The sequence below is a fragment of the Periplaneta americana genome, chromosome 4 (genome assembly GCF_040183065.1).
Source record: "Periplaneta americana isolate PAMFEO1 chromosome 4, P.americana_PAMFEO1_priV1, whole genome shotgun sequence".
Classification (NCBI taxonomy): Eukaryota; Metazoa; Arthropoda; class Insecta; order Blattodea; family Blattidae; genus Periplaneta; species Periplaneta americana.
In genome coordinates this window covers 168837570-168860364 of record NC_091120.1, presented here as the reverse complement: position 1 = coordinate 168860364, position 22795 = coordinate 168837570, and the positions used below count along the sequence as shown (strand labels likewise).

General features: G+C 36.4%; 1 protein-coding gene across 7 annotated transcripts in view; it reads left to right on the top strand.

Moving 5' to 3' along the window:
* Positions 1 to 22795, top strand: part of kmr (kramer) — a 1522801-nt gene that overhangs the window by 47554 nt on the left and 1452452 nt on the right. The window lies entirely within an intron of this gene.

Here is a 22795-nt window from a genome sequence, read left to right as displayed (position 1 = left end):
ATTCTGAAAATATGCATACTGTGTCAGCAGAAGAACTGGGATTTCTTGAGTGTAACAATTGACATATTAAGAGATTTTCTTGTAAAATAGTTTCAGTTCATTGCCAATGTAATCGCGTTGAAACGGTGTTTTATTAGTATATGTTTATAAAACGAAATACAGTAAAATCTGAGTTGTATAGGTAGTTTATTTATATCTCTACTTGTGTGAAACGTGCTATATGGTAATGTCTCGTGACCAGAATATTGTACGAAATGAAAATATAAAAACTGGAAATTTATCATTTGAAGAGGTAGAAAAATTTAAATACCTGGGAGCAACAGTAAAAAATATAAATGATACTCGGGAGGAAATTAAACACAAAATAAATATGGGAAATGCTTGTTATTATTACTGTAAGGGGCGGACTCCAATGTAATTAAATATTATTTTTGCGTGTGATAAAACACAATTAACAAAGTTAACAATTCCCAACATGAAGTTTCAAGTTTAAAACCCGAATTTTATTTCACATAAAAACACATATTTTCACAAAAAAATGATGTAAATACATATTTTCAGGAATAAATACACATAAATCTTGGAGTTTTTTTAATTAAATAATTTTTTACAAGAACTTGTAAATATTTTAAAACTAAATCAATTATGCAAATCAAGATTTCAGGTATAACTCCCTGTAAAGTTGATTTGAATAATTTCGAGGGAAAAATTGTTCCGGAGCTGGGTATCGAACCCGGGACCTTTGGTTTAACGTACCAACGCTCTACCATTGAGCTACTCGGGAACTCTAACCGACACCGACACAATTTTTCCCTCTATATCCACAGACCTCAAAGTGGGCTGACAACCGTCAAGCAACCAACTTCGAGTGCACACTAACTCCGTGTGACTTAAATTGTGGTTTTCTGTTCACGAACAGTGACGTGTATTATGCAAATCAAGATTTCAGGTATAACTCCCTGTAAAGTTGATTTGAATAATTTCGAGGGAAAAATTGTTCCGGAGCCGGGTATCGAACCCGGGACCTTTGGTTTAACGTACCAACGCTCTACCATTATGTCACTCAGAAGTACGTTGTCTTTTTAAGAAATCTTGGTTGTTTCGAGTTTCTATGCGCTGTGTGGTGTATCCGTGATCCATTTTTGTAATAGTATCGCCTCAAGTTCTGAGAACTGTTAGGCAGCATATCAATGTTATTATTAGAGAATAAATTAACATGGACAAGGAGGAGAGATCTTGCAACACATAATTAGGAATGTTTATTGTTACTGAAGATGATTTCATTCCACGCTTTGTTTGTGAAACAACAGATAAGAGATCGGGTATGAATATTATTTAATTTAAACAAATCTCTCACCTCTCGCTCATCAAGTAAGGCAATATATCTTGTGATTCCCTGTTATCGGGCTTCGTCAATCGATATCCTTCAAGATATACTGAAAGATGGTTGTTTAAAAAACGATTTGGCTTTCCTATTAGCAAATCTAAGCTTTTTGTGACACCATAAAAAAAACTCGAAACATCCAAAAACCTGTTGTTTGAAACAGGGAGGTGCGTGCCGTGGAAATTAAACTAGACTCGCTACCAGGTTCAGAAGTACAAGTACTAAGGGACAAATTCCAGAATGTGTTTGGGAAAAACAGTGGATATAAAAAAAATGTGTAAAGTTGCTCAAGTATTGGAGGGTGTGCCTGTAGGTGAAATTGACGGTGTTTGTGTTTGTGACATTCCTCTCTTTAAATATGCACGTCTGACGTCTTGTGATGTGGAAAGATCGTTTTCACAGTATAAGTCGTTGTTCAGAGATAATCGGAATGGATTTGTGATGGAGAATTTGGAGATGACCTTTGTTGTTCACTGCAGTTCTCGGCAACTACTAGTACTCAAGTGTGGTTGGTGAGTACCTAGTAACATTTTTTTTTTCCAAGCTGAGTAAGGTATTTTTGTCATATTTATAAAAAAATTATTTTAGCAAATATTTTCGTACATTTTAGCACATAAAAAATAAATATATTTAAATTTTTTAGCACATAAAAATCCGCTCTCTAATTATTAGGTTGAGAAGCTTTTGTCATCTAGTCTGGTGTCAAAAAATCTGAAAGTTAGAATTTATAAAACAGGTATATTACCGGTTGTTCTTTATGGTTGTGAAACTTGGACTCTCACTTTGAGAGAGGAACATAGGTTAAGGGTGTTTGAGAGTAAGGTGCTTAGGAAAACATTTGGGACTAAGAGGGATGAAGTTACAGGAGAATGGAGAAAGTTGCACAACACAGAACTGCAGGCATTGTATTCTTCACCTGACATAATTAGGAACTTTAAATCCAGATGTTTGAGATGGGCAGGTCATGTAGCACGTATGGGCGAATCCAGAAATGCATATAGAGTGTTAGTTGGGAGGCCGGAAGGAAAAAGACTTTTGGGGAGGCCGAGACGTAGATGGGAGAATAATATTAAAATGGATTTGAGGGAGGTGGGATATGACGATAGACACTGGATTAATCTTGCTCAAGATAGGGGACCAATGGCGGGCTTATGTGAGGGCGGCAATGAACATCCGGGTTCCTTAAAAGCAAATAAGTAAGTAAGTTAGTGAGCAAGCATCAGAAGGTATAATTTTGTACGCAAACATTAATAAAATATCTATAGAGGAATATTTTATCTCTGTTTTCTTAATGGCTGTTTAAGTCTATCGTACAAAGTATTTCGTATAGATATTTTAAACTTTTACCGAAACTCTGACAGTTATATTCTAAAAAAATGTTTGTATTAACGTTATATCAGATTATTCATTTTTATAATTAATTAACAACTTTTAAATACCCATTCCCGTATGGTCGACTTTTTACTGCCCATAATATTCCTCGACTTTCATGCTCTACCTAAACATGATGCTTGCCGATTGCAGAGGACTTGCTCCGCGTGTTAGGCCTATATCTAAGTAGGTAAATATTGGCTTTCTTATATATCTACGGAGCAGTGTAGTTGAAACAGAGTCATTGAATAGCTTACTACCTCATGTAGTCACTTCAAATGAAAGAGAAATATTTCTTAGAAGAGGATTGATTGTAAAGCGGTGTGATCTGAAGCTCTTCGCCTCCTAAGCATAGTTTTCAATTGTCGACGTCGACCATAACAAACGGTCTTTCAACTTACGAAAATAATTGTGGCAAACACAAATAACAAATGAAAGTTTCGGACCCTAGTTTCAGTTACAGAAACCACTCAGCAAGCCTGATTTAATTAGAGTCAAATATGGAGGGCATTACGTCAGTAGAAGAATGTATAAATAATGCAGCAGTGTGACTGTAGAGTTCAATTTTAGAACGTTCTCATAATACGGAATCTAATCAATGAGGCTGGAAACGCCATAAAACTGAAACCAGAGAAATGGAAGTGATGTTAAAAGCTGAAAGGATCTATGGAAAAGTGTACAGAAGAGCAACACAGTTAAAAATAATCGGTGTTATCGCGGTGACACTTTCTCATTATGTATTCAACGTCTCACAATAATAATTCAGTTTTTTTATGTCATTCATTCATTTAGTGTTCTACCCAAGGAGAGGTCTTTCACTGCAAACCCAACTTTCTCAAATTTTTCCTATTTTCTGCCTTCTTCTTAGTCTCCGAATATTATCCATATATTTTAATGTCGTCCTTCATTTGATATCTTCTTCTGCCCCAAACTCTTCTCCCGTTCACCATTCCTTTCAGTGCATCCTTTAGTAGGCAGTTTCTTCTCAGCCAATGACCCAACCAATTCCTTTTCCTCTTCCTGATCAGTTTCTTTACCCACTCTTTCCAACACAGCTTTATTTTTTATTCTGTCTGTCCACTTCACACGTTCCATTCTTCTATTCGCTTCTCTTCACTTCGTCGTAATGTCCATATTTCTGCCCCATACAGTGATAAACTTCATACAAAACACTTCACTTGTCTCTTCCTTAGTTCTTTTTCTAGAGGTCGACTGAAAATGGCGGCTCCGTTCAAACGTTTTGGTGAAGCTAACATTATTGAAATAGAATTTTAGTAAGTCAATTAATACCTATTTTATTGTATAAGAGTACTTTATTTCTTCTAATCTTTATATACTTTCTTCTAATCGTGTAATAAATAATAAATTAAATCCCACTCGAGTTTTGATTTTCTCTAGATAAATCAAAACCTCTAGTGAGATTACTGTTGATTATTTCGTTTATATGACGTCATTCCATTTTCGGCCACTGAAGTGTAATGAAATTTTGAATCACAGTCATACATCGCTATAATTTCTGCAGCTCGATTTATCACTATCAATTTATCGCATGGTCGTTCTTTTCTTTAGTCAGTGTCGCCAAATGTTTCCACGTAAATCGATGAGCATGAATTCATTGTACTAAATAAAGTGCGAAATCCTACTTCCACATCTACATCTTCATCTTCTAATTCCACGTCCATTGTATCTAAAGAAAATGACACTCCTTCATAACAATTGTTCATTTAATTAATGTATTAATCAGGTTATTTGTAATTATACTGCAAAATGTTTAAATTAAATTGTGATTTCAGCACATAATGAAAACATATTTCTGTTATAATAACAAGAGAAAAGCGCAGTACATGTAATTAACATTTTTAAACCTGTATTTCGCTTTTCTCGATTGGCATTACTGAAGAAAATTCAATTTCTTTATTGCAGTAATCGTTATTCATCTATTTCGACTTCACAATGTCTGAATAGGTTAAATATTCATAAACTTACAATTATTAACATTTTGTGAGCGAATTTTAGGGATATATTATTTACATTTTATTTTATTCACGAAATAGTCCTGATAAATGTCACTCGAGATCTGAGATTTCCCATATAAATCTCAGACCTCTCGTGACATTACTACAGATAATTTCGTATTTTTTTTTTTTTTCGTAAAACTAAATTTTTTTCGTAAAAGTAAATTATTTTGCAATTCTAGTCTTTCAGATAAAGCTCCCTGTAAAGCAGATTTGAATAATTTCAAGGTCAAATTGTTCCGGGGCCGGGTATCGATCCCGGGACCTCTGGTTGAACGTACCAGCGCTCTGCCAACTGAGCTACCAGGGAACTCCACCCGACACCGTCTCAATTATTCAAATCTGCTTTACAGGGAGCTTTACCTGAAAGACTTCTTCTTCTTCTTCTTCTTCTTCTTCTTCTTCTTCTTCTTCTTCTTCTTCTTCTCCTTTCCCTTCGTTTAACCTCTCCCTTCTAGGTTCATTTACACGACCCACGCCACCCGGGCCTTACAGGGCCGCGACCTGTCGGGAGGAATTAATCTATGGATCACATACATACTTTTTTTGACCACACAAGGACATGGAGGGCCTCCCCGGATGAGGGATCAGCTCAATGCCAGGGCCACCTCCGATACAACACAAACATTTAAGACATTACACATCATTCACTCACACATATGAAAGGATTAAGGGAAGGATCGCCGTCCATGGCCGGACTTTCAAGAGGTATAATCCCGGCATTTGCCTGGAAATAACTGAGGAAACCATGGAAAACCTCACTGAGGATTGCCGGCCCCTGGGATCGAACCCCGGACCTGCCGAATGCGAGGCCAGCCCTCTACTACGCCGCTAGCCCGCTCGGTCCTGAAAGACTAGATTTGCATAATATATACGTCACTGCGTACGTTAACAGAAAACCACAATTCCAAGTCACACAGAGATTGTGTGCACTCGATGTGGGTCTCTGGCGTTTCGTCAGCCCACGCGAGTTGTGTGGATATAAAGGGAAAAGTTGAGACGGTGTCGGGTGGAGTTCCCGGGTAGCTCAGTTGGCAGAGCGCTGGTACGTTCAACCAGAGGTCCCGGGATCGATACCCGGCCCCGGAACAATTTTTTCCTTGACATTATTCAGTAAATTATTTAGCTAGTAAGCAACTTTTTCGTGTAAATTGGTGAAAATATTGGTTTGTAAGCTGTTATTATATACATGTTCACAAAGAAAATCACTTCCCCCTCTTTTTCGCGATTCATCGTATTTATTTGTAAACTCTAACCATGGCGTACGTCACGTTACGAGTCTTACTTGTAATTGGCGATGCTCATATGTTACGTGTGGCATTGACACGCATCGGTGTCCACGTCCACATGACAGTGTGTAGTTGCAGGTTGTATAATTGCATGTGCAGGCAGCGAGACTGTCAAAATAAACAATGCTGTTAAACAAATCCAGCTCCGTGTCTGTCTGCATGGTAATGAGGCCGACTGGAGTGTGATGCACATCATAATACGGCGACAGGCCTTACCCGGCCCGCAATCGATTATTACCTAACGAACCACTGCGATACAGCTTTGAAATTTAGCATTATAAAACGAGAATCAAATGATTTTTTGCGTATATAAAAATTGAAAAAAAAAAACAATATATATATATATATATATATATATATATATATATATATATAATGAAATGTTATGGTTTATTTAACGACGCTCGGAACTCCAGAGGTTATATCAGCGTCGTCGGATGTGCTGGAATTTTGTCCCGCAGGAGTTCTTTTACATGCCAGTAAATCTACTGGCATGAGCCTGTCGCATTTAAGCATATTTAAATGCCATCGACCTGGCCCGGGATCGAACCCGCAACCTTGGGCATAGAAGGCCAGCGCTATACCAACTCGCCAACCATGTCGACTATATATGTATATAATAATAATAATAATAATAATAATAATAATAATAATAATAATAATAATAATAATAATAATAATAATTTGAACTGGTAATGGAAATTACGGGAAAACGGCTGAACGGATTTTAATAAATGACCACTCATTTTGAAGCTTGGAACCCAAAGTTTTTCGGGAAAATAGTAGTTTTCAGTGAAATGTCAATTTTCCTACATCTTTTCCTTTTTTCCAAAATCCATCTTCGTCAGTTTTGAGAACTAATTAATTGCATTCACGGCCGACTTGATGTTCGCTTCCTTAAGCGAAGCGAGCATCAAGTCGGCCGTGTTGCATTTCAGAATAAAACAAAACACACTCTACAATAAACAATAGGCTATTACACGAAGGCCATGACCTACAGGATTGCTGACATAGAGTTCAGAAGGCTCAGATTCTTTCCCATCTTAATGCCAATATGTCGATCTTCATTTGTGCAATTTTTTGATAACGTATAAAAAATAATTTACAGGTCTGATTCTCTGGTCTGTAGTTTTCCGAGTACAGCTGTGTATTGGATATTAAGAACTACAAAACTTAAGAATGTTTGATGACATTATTACCATTAAAAATGAAATATTATTATAGTTAATGCAACACATAATGCTATACTGATATATGAAACTGAAACCTTTTGGGGCTTTATGTAAGTAGATACAGAGAAAGAATATTTTATATTAGATCTTCTTTTCTATAATTTACTGAGTAACGGCTATAGGCCTATATAAACTTATGTTACTGAAAACTATAAAACTTACGTAAGGTAACAATATTGTTATTAAAAATGAAATACTTTTACAATTACTAACCAACTGGTGTGAGTCCTTTTCATATATGTAATGGCAGTGTGATATAGATATTTATATGTCTGATTCTCTAACTTTCCTTGGTAATAATTGAGTCATGCTTCCTATTTTAGCTGCGTCTTTAAACTACATCAAAATTAATTTCATATTTGTTTGGTTTAATTGATTAGATTTGTGATCGCTGCCAAGCATATTTTGTTGTAGGGAAAATAGCACGCCATTTCACTCTTTGCTACCGTGATGAGTAAGTTTATTTCCCGCAACCAGCAACAAATGAAACACTGAAGCTGCTAACAATTTACGATGGACAATTTTATTTAGGGCACATATAAGATTCTACAACTCTGACATATCATTCGCCTCATTTTCCACATCTCAGCAATAAATTCCTCACAGCAGCCTATATTACAGAAAATATACGAAATAACATTCATTGTTACACAAATTAATCTAGCAGTATTTGATAGATCAGTATTGTCTGGAAGAAGCGCAAAAAATTACAATTCATAAGAAAAGACCAAAAGGTATTACTTATTGATAAAATAAGAGGCCTACAAGATTTTGTAGTCTCTTGATCACCTCAGCAAGATCTCTTAATGGGAAAAAGTGATTCTGCCCTCTACATTTCAGGGTAGTTAACGAAACATGCAGCAGCTATAATAAGATGCTAAATCTTTTGTTCAAAGCATGACAAACCTTACATTTTCTTAACTTTCACATACAATCCGCAATGACCCGAAATAGCTACTGCATTACTCCCACATGAAAAACCCACTGATCATCCTGACATTGTTACTAGCGATTTCGCATTGAAACTCAAGAACTGAAGACGGATAGGTTCAAGGAAAAGTATTTGGCAAAAAAAAAAATTAAGAGGGAGTGTATATATATATATATATATATATATATATATATATATATATATATATATAGTAACTAGAATAGTAATAAATTTAATTTTTGAACGAGCGAGTTCTTTATATGCTGTTTTTTCCTTATAAATTAACAGAATTTAACCGCAGTCAATTCTTAGGACACGTTTCGATTTACGAGATGTTTTCTTTTTTTTTTCCAATTGCTTATTTAGTAGAAAACAGGGCATCTGCGAGAATACAATTATGTTATGACTAGGGCCGTGACATCGGTATATTTATATTAATCTGAGGTGAACATAAGACCCCGGTCAGAATGTAGTCGGCGTGTTTGAAGTACAGGCAGCGGAAGCGAATTTGACACACTCCTAAGCATATACGATTATTGCGTGTTATAAAATCAAGACAATACAATCATTGTATAGGCTATAAGGGTTAATATCGGAAAGATCTAATATGCTGGTGAGGTTGAGAATAATTGTTGAAAATCATACTTAAATTGTCACAAAACGTAAGTGGTAAAACATCAGTCTGAAAAGATGTTTTTTTTTATGTTTAGAGTTTTGCATTACACTTACAGAATGGCGAAAACGTATATGGCGGACAATTTCGTTTTCCCTATATTTAACTGTTACATTAATTTATTTAGCACATCTATTCCGTACCTTACTTTTCTTGCATGTTGTTCGCTTAGTTTCGGTTCCTCCTGCAATGAACAACAACATTCATTTTCAAAGTTTCAAAAATTAAAAAATATATATATATATATATATATATATATATATATATATATATAAATAAACCATATTAGTAACCAGAATAGCAATGAAATTAATGTTCGAGCGAATTCTTTTTATTCTGTTTTTTTCCTCATAACTTAACAGAATTTAACGGCAGTCCATTTTTAGGACACGTTTCGATGTACGGTTTTTTTTTAGTCTTCCAATTCCTTATCTAGTAGAAAACAGGGCATCTGCGAGAATACAATTATGTTATGACTAGGGCCGTGCCATCGGTATATTTGTATTAGTCTGAGGTGAACATACGACGCCGGACAGAATGTAGTCGACGTGTTTCAAGTACAGGCAGCGGAAGCGAATTTGACACACCTAAGCAAGCACGTTCCGTGTTTTGTATACGATTATTACGTGTTATAAAATCAAGACAATACAATCATTGTATATAAGAGTTAATATCGGAAAGGTCTAAAATGCTGGTGAGGTTGAAAATAATTGTTGAAAATCATACTTAAATTGTCATAAATGTGTTAAGACGTAAGTCTGAAAAGATGTTTTTTATATTTAAAGTTTTGCATTACTGTTTTAGAATGCCGAAAACGTATATGGCGTACAATTTTGTTTTCCCTATATTTAACTGTTACATTAATTTATTTATCGCATCTATTCCGTATCTTACTTTTTTTACATGTTGTTTGCTTGGTTTCGGTTGCTGCTGCAATGAACAACAACATTCATTTTCAAAGTTTCAAATGAAAATGACCGCCGAGTGTCGGATAGTATAACCTTGTATGTGAAAAAAACTGGGTTCTACATCGGCTGAAACCAAGGGGCATATGTAAAATATTTCACGTCATCAATTTCATTTCTACATCAAGTTTATAACAATTGCTTTTCTCATCTGACAAAATGTTTGTAATTTTGCATAATGAATTGAAACCACCGTCCTTTTGTATTACTGTGTGATGTAGCAATTAAGTTGATAATATGAAATATTTTACATATACGCCCTTGATTTCAGCAGATGTTGAACGCAGTTTTTTTCGCATACAAGGTTATACTATCCGACACTCGGTGGTCATTTTCATTTGAAAATTTTGAAAATGAATGTTGTTGTTTATTGCAGCAGGAACCGAAACTGAGCGAACATAATGCAAGAAAAGTAAGGTACGAAATTGATGTGATAAATAAATTAATGTAACAGTTAAATATAGAGAAGCAAAATTGAATGCCATATCCGTTTTCGGCATCCTAAAACTGTAATGCAGAACTCTAAATATTAAAAAAAAAACATCTTTTCAGACTTATATTTTACCACATTTGTGACAATTTAAGTATGATTTCCAACAATTATTCTCAACCTCACCAGCATTTTAGACCTTTCCGATATTAACCGTTATATGCAATGATTGTATTGTCTTGATTTTACTGTATAATACGCAATAATCGTATACAAAACGCCGGAACGTGCTTGCTTAGGTGTGTCAAATTCGCTTCCGCTGCCTGTACTTGAAACACGTCGACCACATTCTGTCCCGGGCGTCGTATGTTCACCTCAGACTAATACAAATATACCGATGTCACGGCCATAGTTATGACATCACAGACAGTGAAATTTAGTTTAAAATGTTGATTTTCATGCCCTTTTTGACTGACTTAAGTTTTTCCTTTCCTTTATACGGAGAAGAGAGACGAAGGCTAGCACCTCTACCTGAGATTATTGTGCTTTACCACTCCTGTCCTGAGAATAATGTTTGTTGCCGAACGGCCGCGTTCTTGTACGAATAGCCTACGGCACGCTGCACCGTGAACTTAACCCGGGCTATGGGAATAATAATAATGATATTTGAATTAATGATAGCGAAATGAATCCGAGGTCCAACGCCGAAAGTCACCTAGCAATTCTGCTTCAACTGGTTGAAGAAAAGTCTCGGGAAAACCCCCAACCATGTAATTTGTCCCAAACGGAATTTGAACTCGGGCCCACTAGTTTCACAGTGGGACATGCTGGGATATTGATGCGTCTGCTATAAACAGTATAATAATAATAATAATAATAATAATAATAATAATAATAATAATAATGGCGTTATTTAACCTGGCAGAGTTAAGGCCGTAAGGCCTTCTCTTACACTCAACCAGGATTAAAACTTGCTTACATAGTTGAACATAAAACTGGATCGGAATTAAGTAATTACATACTGATACAATTTAGGTAGTTACATAAAAATTTACCTTATAAAATAAAAATAAACATAGTGGAATACATATTAATGTTGTTAGAATCAAATACGAATGACATAAAAACAGAAGCCGATAATTCAATAAAAAAATGTACACAGAAAAATAAAAATAAACACATTAATATACATATTAGTATTAGATTACAATTAAGTAGGATTTACATAATTAAACCAGAAACCGACAATTGAATAAAATGTACACAAAAAATAGATTAATAATAAAAACAACACAGTGGGATACATATTGGCGTTAAGTGATAAATAAACACGATTTATATAATAAAAATAAGAAACAAAAAAAAATAAATACAGTGGAACACATTCCATTAAATATTTGCAACACGTTAGGTCTGGCAACTCATCATAAGATATTTTTCTAATTTACATTTAAAGGAAATTAAAGTTCGGCAGCCCTTGACTTCAGGTGGCAGAGAATTCCAGTGACGAGAAGTAGCAACAGTGAAAGATGAAGAATAAAGAGATGATGTGTGCAGTGGTATTTCTAGCGGGTTATCATATTGTGACCGAGTATTTAAGTTATGATACCGAGGAAGACTGTGGAATCGGACAGATAAGTAGGAGGGAGTAGAAGTGTGCAAAATTCGGTATAAGAGAGAAAAGTAATGTAACTTTCTCCTCTCATTTAATCTGAGCCACAATAATTTATCGAAGGAAGGCGAAATGTGATCATAGTAGCGGACATTACAAATGAAACGAACACACGCATTATGAACACGTTGCAGTTTCTGGGATAAATCCACCCTGAGATCACTGAATAAAGCGTCGCAATAATCGAAATGAAGCATAATAAGAGTCTGTACAAGCGTCTGCTTTAATTTAGCTGGATAGTGGTACAATCTTTTTAACGAGTGAAGAGTAGAAAATACTTTCTTGCATGTGTGTTTGATTTGCGTGTCCCAGGTAAGGTTAGATTCAAAATGAACTCCCAGGGTTTTTACAGTTGAACTAAATGGAATGATCGCTTTATTCAGAGTCACAGGAGGAAGGTTCAGCTATTAATATCGGGGATTAATCTTTTATTCGAAAATAAGATAGCCTGTGTATAGGTACAGTAAAAAAATGGACTTGTGCTCTTTTGCATTCCATCGTATCAGTTGTATTTGATGGAATCAAGAATTGAATCTCGAACGCAACTAACCGGAACATAAGTGTGTAACACTTGTAATAAATTTTGTACACAGTGACTTATAGTTGGTGTTAGATTATTTTTCCACCCCCTGTTGAACGGATGGCTGTTGTAATAAAAGCGCCTAATCTTTTGCGAGTAGACTCGACCGCTACACTAATGTGGCAGAGAAATTGCCAAACCAGCGCGGCGTTTCGAGCCGGCTTTTGTTGATAACCACGTGCGACTTGCATCTGGAGAAGAGCACGAATCAAGACGTAAGAACAGAATTACATTTCGGTAGTTTTCGACTTTACAGCCTATCACCCATGTAATATATTATTTTGTAAATTATAAGTTACTACAGTACTTTTCAGTCCTCAGATTAATTACGAAGTCAGATGACTGAACCAACTACATACAGTCGAACTCCTTTTCGATTTTCGATACCTCGAAGTAATAAGTAATTTCTCTGCGAAATCGTACATAATTTACATGTAATAATTTTTTTTCTATATATCGAAGGCCTGTTACTCGATTTTTTCGATATCTGGATGAATATTTATCATCCCAGTATCATTTAAGAGCCCATGTTGGTTTTGTTTGTAAAAAATTGTCAAGAGTAACATTTCTGAAAATGTATGTTCCGAAGAATTACATTAGAGTTGTCTGGTTTCTTATTTTCATAGTATACTTTCTTACGGACTACTTTTATGGAGTAATACTACTCATATTAATAAGGTTCTTATGTTACAAAAAAGCTATTAGAATTATAACAAATTCATCAATTAGGGCACACTGCAAACTGTTATTTGTGAATGAAAGAATAATGACTGTAACATCACTGTATATCTATCAAGCCCTAAATTGAAAGGCTCAGAGCCATAGTGGGCCAAGCGCCATTTATTAAAATGGAGAAAGCAAGGGTTAAAATTAAGTGAATACCATAGTTTAATGAAGATTGACATATCATTTAGTTTTAATCTGTATACTTTATTTTACTGGCTATATGTTTTTATTGAATTATGGTAATAACTTCATTTTAATTCATGTTTTCTACGGTTTTAGTAAAATGGCGCTTGGCCCACTATGGTTCTGAACCCTTCAATTTTGTCAAAGATAATTCACAAATGTTGACACATAGAAATGATGTTCACCTATACTACACCAGAAACCGTGACCTTTTTGACATACCTATGTGTAGGCTAACCAAAACAATGAATAATTATTTTGTCTTAAAAAATTGTAAATAAATTTCCGACACATGTTTTCAATCTGGAAAGGAAGCCTTTTAACACACTTGTCTCTGGTTGGTTGATCAACAAACCCTTTTATGATATTAATAAGTTTTTTAATGTTAATGTTGTTGAGTGTTTCTGATACAATTTTGTTTTTTTTTGTCTCCGTTTATTTTATATGCAATATTTCACTTTGTCAATGGCACAAATTTGTGTTCATTGACTGTACGTACTTAATATACTCAATATACATATTTTTCAACTCGATTTTAAGATGAAAATGAAAGTTATGTACACATGTGTAAGTAAAATTGAAGGAATGTGATGAAATACCATTACTTTACTTTAGAAAACATTGTACATTAGTATTTACCTCGTTTATTAAAGTGTCCGTGTCGATGAATCAACCCATTAGTACTAATCCTACACCTACAGTAGATATCTGTAGCGTAGCGGTATAGCACAATGAACACAGACATAATGACATTTGTCTTTAACATTATTATTTTCAAAGTTTGTTATGAATTGTTAAAATCGTCGTCCTGAAAATAAAGAGTCTATGCATAACCTGGACTTCTCTTTGTAGAAAGTTGAGCGGTATGAGTTTCCCTAAGTGCTTGTACAGTAACTAAAAATTTAGACCCTAAATTACATAATATTTGAAGGATGGATAGAACAGAGAAAAACATGTATATTCCACTTCAGACTTATAAATTCAGCAAAAACGTTGGATGTTCCTAACATCTATAATGTAGTGAAAAATTCTAACATCTGGCAACAAGTGGAATAGTACTGTAGAAAAAATGTAAAATGTCCATAATCTACAAGGAGAAATCAATAAGTTTCCGAACTGCCCTGAATGTAGGCAACACACAGGACACAGGAAACGGAGAAGTTATCTAGAACCAGGAATCGCCTGGAATCATAACTGCATAACTTGAGAGGAAGAGAAGAAGACTAACCATAAGGCATATATGGAGAGATTCTAGGAAAAAAATCGCAATAGGTCCTTGTCATGTTTGCACAAAATCAAGCGTAGAAGCTCGGTTCTTAAAGATAATCTAATGCCGTTTGATAGACTGACTCAACAGACATGGAAGCAAGGATCTTCAGTGACATGCGCATGTATGTTTAATGGTACAGTAAGTACAAGTTCAATTCGGAAATATATTGATTACACCTTGCATTTACGACTGATAAATTCAACATGCTGTACCTGTAGCTCCAAAACACTAGATGTTCCTGCATCTACGATAAAGCGCAAAACTTTAAAACATGACAAGAAGAAGAATAGTAGTGCAAAAAAACATTAAATATTCACTTTCCACTTACAACTTACAAATAGCTTTTAAGAAACCCTGAGGTTCATTGCCGCCCTCACATAAGCCCTATCCTGAGTAAGATTAACACAGTCCCTATCATCATACCTCATTTCCGTCAAATCCAATTTAATATTATCCTCCCATCTACATCTCAGTCTCCCCAAAGGTCTTTTTCCCTCAGATCTTTCAACTAACATTCTACAGTATATGTATTTCTGGATTCACCCATACGTGCTACATGCCCTGCCCATCTCAAACGTATGGATTTAATGTTCCTAATCATGTCAGGTGAAAAATACAATGCATGCAGTTCTGCGTTATTAAACTTTCTTCATTCTCCTGTAACATCATCCCTTTTAGCCACAAATATTTGCCTAAGCACCTTATTTTCGAACATCCTTAACCTCTATTCCTCTCTCAAAGTGAGAGTGCAAGTTTCACAACCATACAGAACCGATAATATAACTTACTTACTTACAAATGGCTTTTAAGGAACCCAGAGGTTCATTGTCGCCCTCACATAAGCCCGCCATCGATACCTATCCTGTGCATCATCATATCCCATCTCCCTCAAATCCATTTTAATATTATCCTCCCATCTACGTCTCGGCCTCCCCAAAGGTCTTTTTCTCTCCGGCCTCCCAACTAACACTCTGTATGCATTTCTGGATTCGCCCATACGTGCTGCATACCCTGCTCATCTCAAACGTCTAGATTTAATATTCCTAATTGTGTTGAGTGAAGAACACAATGCTTGCAGTTCTGTAGAACTTTCTCCATTCTCCTGTAACTTCATCCATTTTAGCCCCAAATATTTCCCTAAGCACCTTATTCTCGAACATCCTTAACCTCTATTCCTCTCTCAAAGTGACAGTCCACGTTTCACAACCATACAGAACAACCGGTAATATAATTGTTTTATAAATTCTGTCATTTGTTGTTAGAGCAGACTAAATAACAAAAACTTCTCAACCAACTAATAACAAGCATTTTCCATATTTATTCTACGGTTAATTACCTGTCGAGTGTTATTTATATTTGTTACTGTTGCTCCAAGATATTAAAATTTTTTCACGTTTTCAAATGATAACTTTCCAATTTTTATATTTTCATTTCGTACTATGTTCTGGTCACAACACAGAAGTTCCACTTAGACTCACAAATTCATCATACCTACATGTAACTCCAAAACATTGTATGTTTCTGCATACAGCTTAAAAATCTAAAAGTCTAGCAACAAGTGAGATAATACTGTACAATAATATTAAATATGCTCCTTCCCCTTCAGACTCTTAAACAGTACATGTAGGCAAGGACCGCAGAGCAAAATGAAAGAATTGGAACAAAACATTGTGGTCGAAACCGTAAAGTATCCTAATTCAGGAACTGACGGTGATGATAATCATGTTGCATATTTTTACACCACATTGTGACGAATCATGTTTAATAACTTAAATTGACGAGAAACGCGTGTATGCGTGTGTTATGTAAGTATTAAAACAATAGGTTAATGACTCATACAATGCAGCAAGACTTTTGTCTGACAACACAATTGCCAGAGAGATGATGCATCAAAACTCGTGAGCACTCCACCTCCACAGTGGCGGCTGGTCGTCAGGAATGCCTCCTGCATTCTGTCCTCGAGTTCTACAGATCCAGTCGGATTAGCGTTGGACTGATTAGCCGTGAATCCCGTTATGTTACCAAATCATCAGTTCTCCATTACTCTCAAGTTATGTCCTCATGAAATCTGTAGTTTGAAATACAGTCGAAACCGGTTATAACGACTCCGAAGGGAACGTCAGTTTATGATCGTTATAGCCGATAGTCGCACAAACCGTTCCCCCCCCCCCCCTGTAAGTTTCATATCTGTAAATTTTAGGCTGCGCACTTCCATTGATAATAAAAAGTCACACATAATATGGCGATTAGAAAATAAGGAAACAAACGTCAGCATCGCGAAGGAATTGGGTGTATCACATTCAACGATATAGAGGGAAAAATTGGATCGGTGACTGGTAGAGTTCCCGGGTAGCTCAGCTGGTAGAGCGTTAGTACGTTTAACCAAAGGTCCCGGGTTCGATACCCGGCCCCGAAACAATTTTTCTCTCGAAATTATTCAAATCAATTTTACAGCTTGATTTGCATAATACACGTCACTGTTCGTTAACAGAAAATCACAATTTAAGTCACACAGAGTTAGTGTGCACTCAGTGTTGGTTGCTTGACTGTTGTCAACCCACTTTGAGGTCTGTGGATATAGAGGGAGAAATTGGATCGGTGTCTGGTGGAGTTCCCCGGTAGCTCAGTTGGTACAGCGTTGGTATGTTTAACCAAAGTTCCCGGGTTCGATATCCGGCCCCGGAACAATTTTTCCCTCGAAATTATTCAAATCGACTTTACAGGGAGTTATACCTGAAAGCTTGGTTTGCACATTCAACGATTTCTACAATTTGGAAGGACAGAGAGAACATATAATCTCTTTTTGAACACAGATGATATATTCAACGCAGATGAAACTGACTTGTTTTACAACATGACCCCAGATAAAACACTAAAATCTAAAAGTGAACAGACGAGTGTGTTTTCTTAAGGTTGAGGATCAGTGACAGGTTAGGTTTAGTTTGTTCAGCTTTTGGTGTAATCAATTTACTATGAAAGGATTAACAAAAATATTAATATCACTTTCCATACGTCTAAAATCATTAAATCTATGTTCTATGAATTCACATTTGAGCTGTATATACGCTGTTTGGTAGTTAGATAGATAGATATAAGCATCCAACAAACAAAACTCAGTGCGCAGAAACCAGCGGGCGTGACTGTCTTGCGCAGATGACGTATGCTCCCTTTCCCAGCATGCTCCCCGTCACCAATCACACCGACACTATGCGCATGCGCACGTATTATCTTCTTGTGCTGAACTGAACACGTGTTATTGCTACAGAGTCAGGGAGTCACATAGCGTTTTATATTAAATATCAATTTAATTTAATTTAAATATTTAAAATTGAAATATGAAGATAGATACCGATTGTGACTTAGAAAGAGACTATGTTGGCATCTTGTAATGTTATATTCACTTAATTGGTTATTGTTACAGCTGCTCTTTGAGTGCACATGTCCGCAACCGTAGCCGTTAACCGTTATAGCTATACCAGTAGCCGCTTATCAAATAAACCGCCTACTGCAGGGGAGGGGGAAAGAGGGGTATAGCATGCGCGGCGCGAGGAGTCTGAGCTGAGTTTTGCTTGTAGGATATAGAAAGTGATTCGCTATATCGCGTAATGCAAAATGATTGGTACCACTGGGTTTTGTCATTAAAGTCATTATTGTCATGAGAAAATTATTCATCGGGTATAGAAGAAACGAAGGTATTTGGGATGAATTTACAGCTAGTTGGCTATCTTTTCTTTCGCGACCTTTTCCCAGCGATGCTTGCCTTGACTGTTTAACAGATATACTGATTTGAAATCTACAATCTAACTGAAAAGGAGAGTTTGAAAATAAGTGTTACATTGTTGTCAGTAATCCCCAAATACGTAACAAACAAAAATCAACATTGGACGTTATACCCGATAAATTTCTCCGAAAATGTGATAAAAATACGTCTTTTTATGCGAGAAATCGTAATAAGCGATGTACTAGCGATTTTTGAATACAGTGTTTATCGTATAGGATTTAGACGGGACCGTTAAATTCCGCCGTTATAGCCAATACCTCGTTAAAAGCGATGTCGCTATAAACGGTTTCGACTGTACTTTGTAAATTTACTCGTCTGAGTTTGCAAGAGGAAAGAATCCCGCAAATAAATTACATATTTCCTATAATGTGTAGATGGAGATTTCGAAGGCGCTGCTATCATCGTCACTAGAATTCTTCACAGCCGATTCGATGAACAGACTAATGTTTTCTGGCAAACGCTTCAGAGATCTTATAATCCATCCAGCTCAAGAAAGAAATCTCATGTAAACAACGCAGTTTGTACAGGGACATCATTTTATTTTTACTAACATTTTTAATATTAACCTGGCTATACCTTTCTATTAACGATTGAAACAGGAAACACCGTTTGCTACCCCTTCCACAACTGGAGTTCGATGATACCGGCGTAAAATACAAATCACTTTACTAGGTATAGAAGGGAAGAAAAGTAGTTCATCCATTTATGTAAACTAGGAAATACCGCAATTTTGAGTTTGATAATTTTCATTAGGTTTTTGTTTAATCAAAATACAGTACTGTATTAACACTTAGTATTTTTACTCACGAATTGAGCTATCCATTCGGACGTATTAATTATGCAGTGTATATTGTACTGTTACAGCACATTAGCGTACAATATAGAGAATGAAGTTAAATTGAAAAATAATCATAATATGGATATTTAAACACATTTTTGAAAATGGTGGCCGTTCATTTCGATACAGGCTTCAGTTCTTTTGTCCATATTATCGCACTATGGACTATTGTACCTAATTCCAATTACCAGTTTCGTCCTCGTACTAGTAACTCATGTTGAAATAATCTCGTACCTACTCTATAAAAGAATACCTTACGTACTGTAAATTCAATCTTCACTTCTGCCCGATCCGAAAAGATAAAATTACTCAGAAATTCTGTCTACTGCCCGTTGAAGTGGTTTTGTCGCAGGGTCGTAGAAAGGTGGAGGGATCACGTGACAGTTAATTACTTAACGAGGCCCTTTAAGTTATTTTAAACACTTGCATAATATTACGTAGACGTCCAATTCATAACAGAAATTAATGTTTTCAGAAAAGAGCTAAGATAGCCCAGCTACTAGACTTTACAGAGGGGCGAATAGAAGCAGGTGGGGGAAACCAGGATGCGACGTAGGCAAACGGACGACAGTACCTGTACGAAAATATGATTCAATATTGAAAGCTCTTTCGTCACTGGAAAACGCTAACATATTTCTGGAACGTGCTATACTCGCTAACTCAGTACTGCTTACGCGCCCTCAGCTCTGTGTCGTGAACGGTTGGAAGTTTACTAGTAGAAGGGGTGGGAGTGAAGTACATTAAAAAACTCAGGTACAATAAAAATTGAAGTAAAAATAAAATGATGTCCCTGTATAATCATACCGCGCTCAGCGAGCGTGATTGATTCACGGCATCTCTCTATATTCGTAGTGACTAACCACTGCTCGTATTCTTTCTGAGTATTAAAGGATGTTAGAAAATTGCTGTCTTCTTGTTCAAAATATAAATGACAGTAGAACCCTGTTTATCCGAACCAAGGGGCCTTCAGATAACGTGTTTTTTCTTCTTCGGATAATCCAGGGTTACTATTTTCGGTAGTGCACTAACAACTGTTCACCATCTACAGTACAGGGTGAACCATGATAGTACAGGGTGGACCGCTGGAATGTACCTAATTTCAATTGTATGTAACTGGTGAACGGTTGAAGATAGAACCTTACGGTAACGTTTATATGACAGGAAAACTCAACAAATTTCGAATCCTGTCGATAGATGGTGCGCAGACACGGTTTCTTTTCGTAGATTGCATCGATTTTCAAAATGGCGGCACCGTAGATGAAAGCGCAAACTGTGTTGTGGTATGCGGAATTTAAATCAATTATTAGAGTTCAAAGGGAGTATCAGCGAGTGTTTAACCATGATGCTCCAACTGCTAAAGCATTAAGAAGTGGCACGATACATTTTTAGCTACAGGATCGGTGTTGAAGAAGCATGGTGGTGGTCGTACAACAGGTATGCTCAAAATTGTAAAAGCCCCGATTACACGGATGATGCTGCACTGCATAACACACACAGTGTACGAACTGGGCTCCGCAACTACATTGCAGCACCGCCCGTGGCATCGCTCTCACGGTCTTACAAATACGGATAATAAACTGAATTTGAAAAAGGAAATATTCGTTATTACATTATTTATTATATTTTATACAGTTATGATACTATTATATCTTAGATAATGTTATTTTCATATTTCACATTCAAGATGTGTAGGCCTATTCTTTTCTGCAAGTAATCGGAAATCTCTTTCCAAAGAATTTACTGCAATGCACAAAAGATTCTCATCTGTTAATCGGGATCTATGTTTGGATTTTTGGATTTAGCAACCTTCATTCTCGAAAATAATTGTTTGCACATATACTGTATTTCGAGTGACAGCGAATAAGCTCATCTTGGGATATTGCGTTTTGTTCATTTTTGAATACTTCTATGCTTGGCAAGTCATATTCTCCGCATTTAGTTCTGAATTCTACGTGACTTTGTAAATCAATTAACTCGTCCTGGAACTGCACTCTCACAGATTGTACTAAATTTACTGTGAAAGGATTAACAAAAACATTAATATCACTTTCCATACGTCTAAAATCATTAAATCTATGTTCTGTGAATTCACATTTGAGCTGTTCCAGTACAGAGATGTAATTAACTATATTTTGTTCAGGCACCATAGATTTCTTTACACGTTCACCATCCGTGAAGGGTTTTTAGTGCCTTAGCTATTCCCAACATACTACAAAACTTGCTCCTAAACATAGACTCTGAATTGGTCGACTCTCTTCAATGTTTGGCCTATCATGAAGTGCTTTCAATTCTTGAAACTATAGAGCATGTTGCACCCCTGAAAAATTATTTTATCATAACATGTATTTCTGTTGGAATAAAATCACCACAATAACAATAATTGTAGTAGTAGTAGCAGTAACAGTAGCAGTAGAAGCAGCAGTATATGAATACATATTACAGAAAACAGCTTCCCTGTCACTTCGGCATGTTCTGGATGGCAGAGCCTATAATGTTTTATGTTGCTCAGTAGTATTCCTGACAATACCTTACAACATAGTAAACAGTTTACGTTTTCATAACAAAAATAATCTTCCTCCCACACTGTATGGCATGATCGTTTCCTTACAGAAGGTTTTGACTGTGTCATTGTCCCGCACGTTACTAAGTACTTGAACTGCCTTCCGCAGTCATCCGTCGAGCTTCGAACGAGGAACAGCACGCTCTACATTCGAAGGTTGTGATTACAGAAGTCAGAGAATGAGCATACCTGTCGTAGAACATCCAACGAAATGGTTGCAAATGTTCAAGCCGCGTATGAGCGAAGCCCGCGGAAGTCATTAAGAAGAGCTTCGCGGGAACTTCAAGTACCAAAATCAACATTGCAACGAAATGTCCACAAACGTCTCAAATTGTACGCATATAAAGTGCAGTTAATGCAACGTCTGGAGCCAGATGACAAACCCAAACGAGTGGAATTCGCCAATACGATGCTAGACCGTCTTGGCGCTGATCCTAATTTTATGTCCAAGATTTTCTTCTCGGACGAAGCCACGTTCCATGTGTGAGGTACAGTAAACCGGCATAATGTGCAGATCTGGGGATCACAGAATCCTCACGCTGTACAAGAGCACGTTCGTGATAGTCCCAAGTTAAATGAGTGTTGCGGTTTGTCACAGCAGCAGGTCATTGGACCGTTTTCTTCGCCGATAAAACTGTGTGTGGTACAACATATCTTGACATGCTGGAGCAGTTCTTCTTTCCACAAATTGAACACCTGCAGCCTAATATCCTTTTCCAGCAAGAAGGCGCTCCTCCACACTGGTTCAATGACGTTCGTACGACTTTAGACGTGTTCCCTGGCCGTTGGATTGGTAGGGGAGGACCGATCGCTTGGCCCCCGAGATCTCCGGATTTAACACCGCTCGATTTCTTCCTCTGGGGCTACGTCAAAGATAAAGTGTACGCCACCTCAG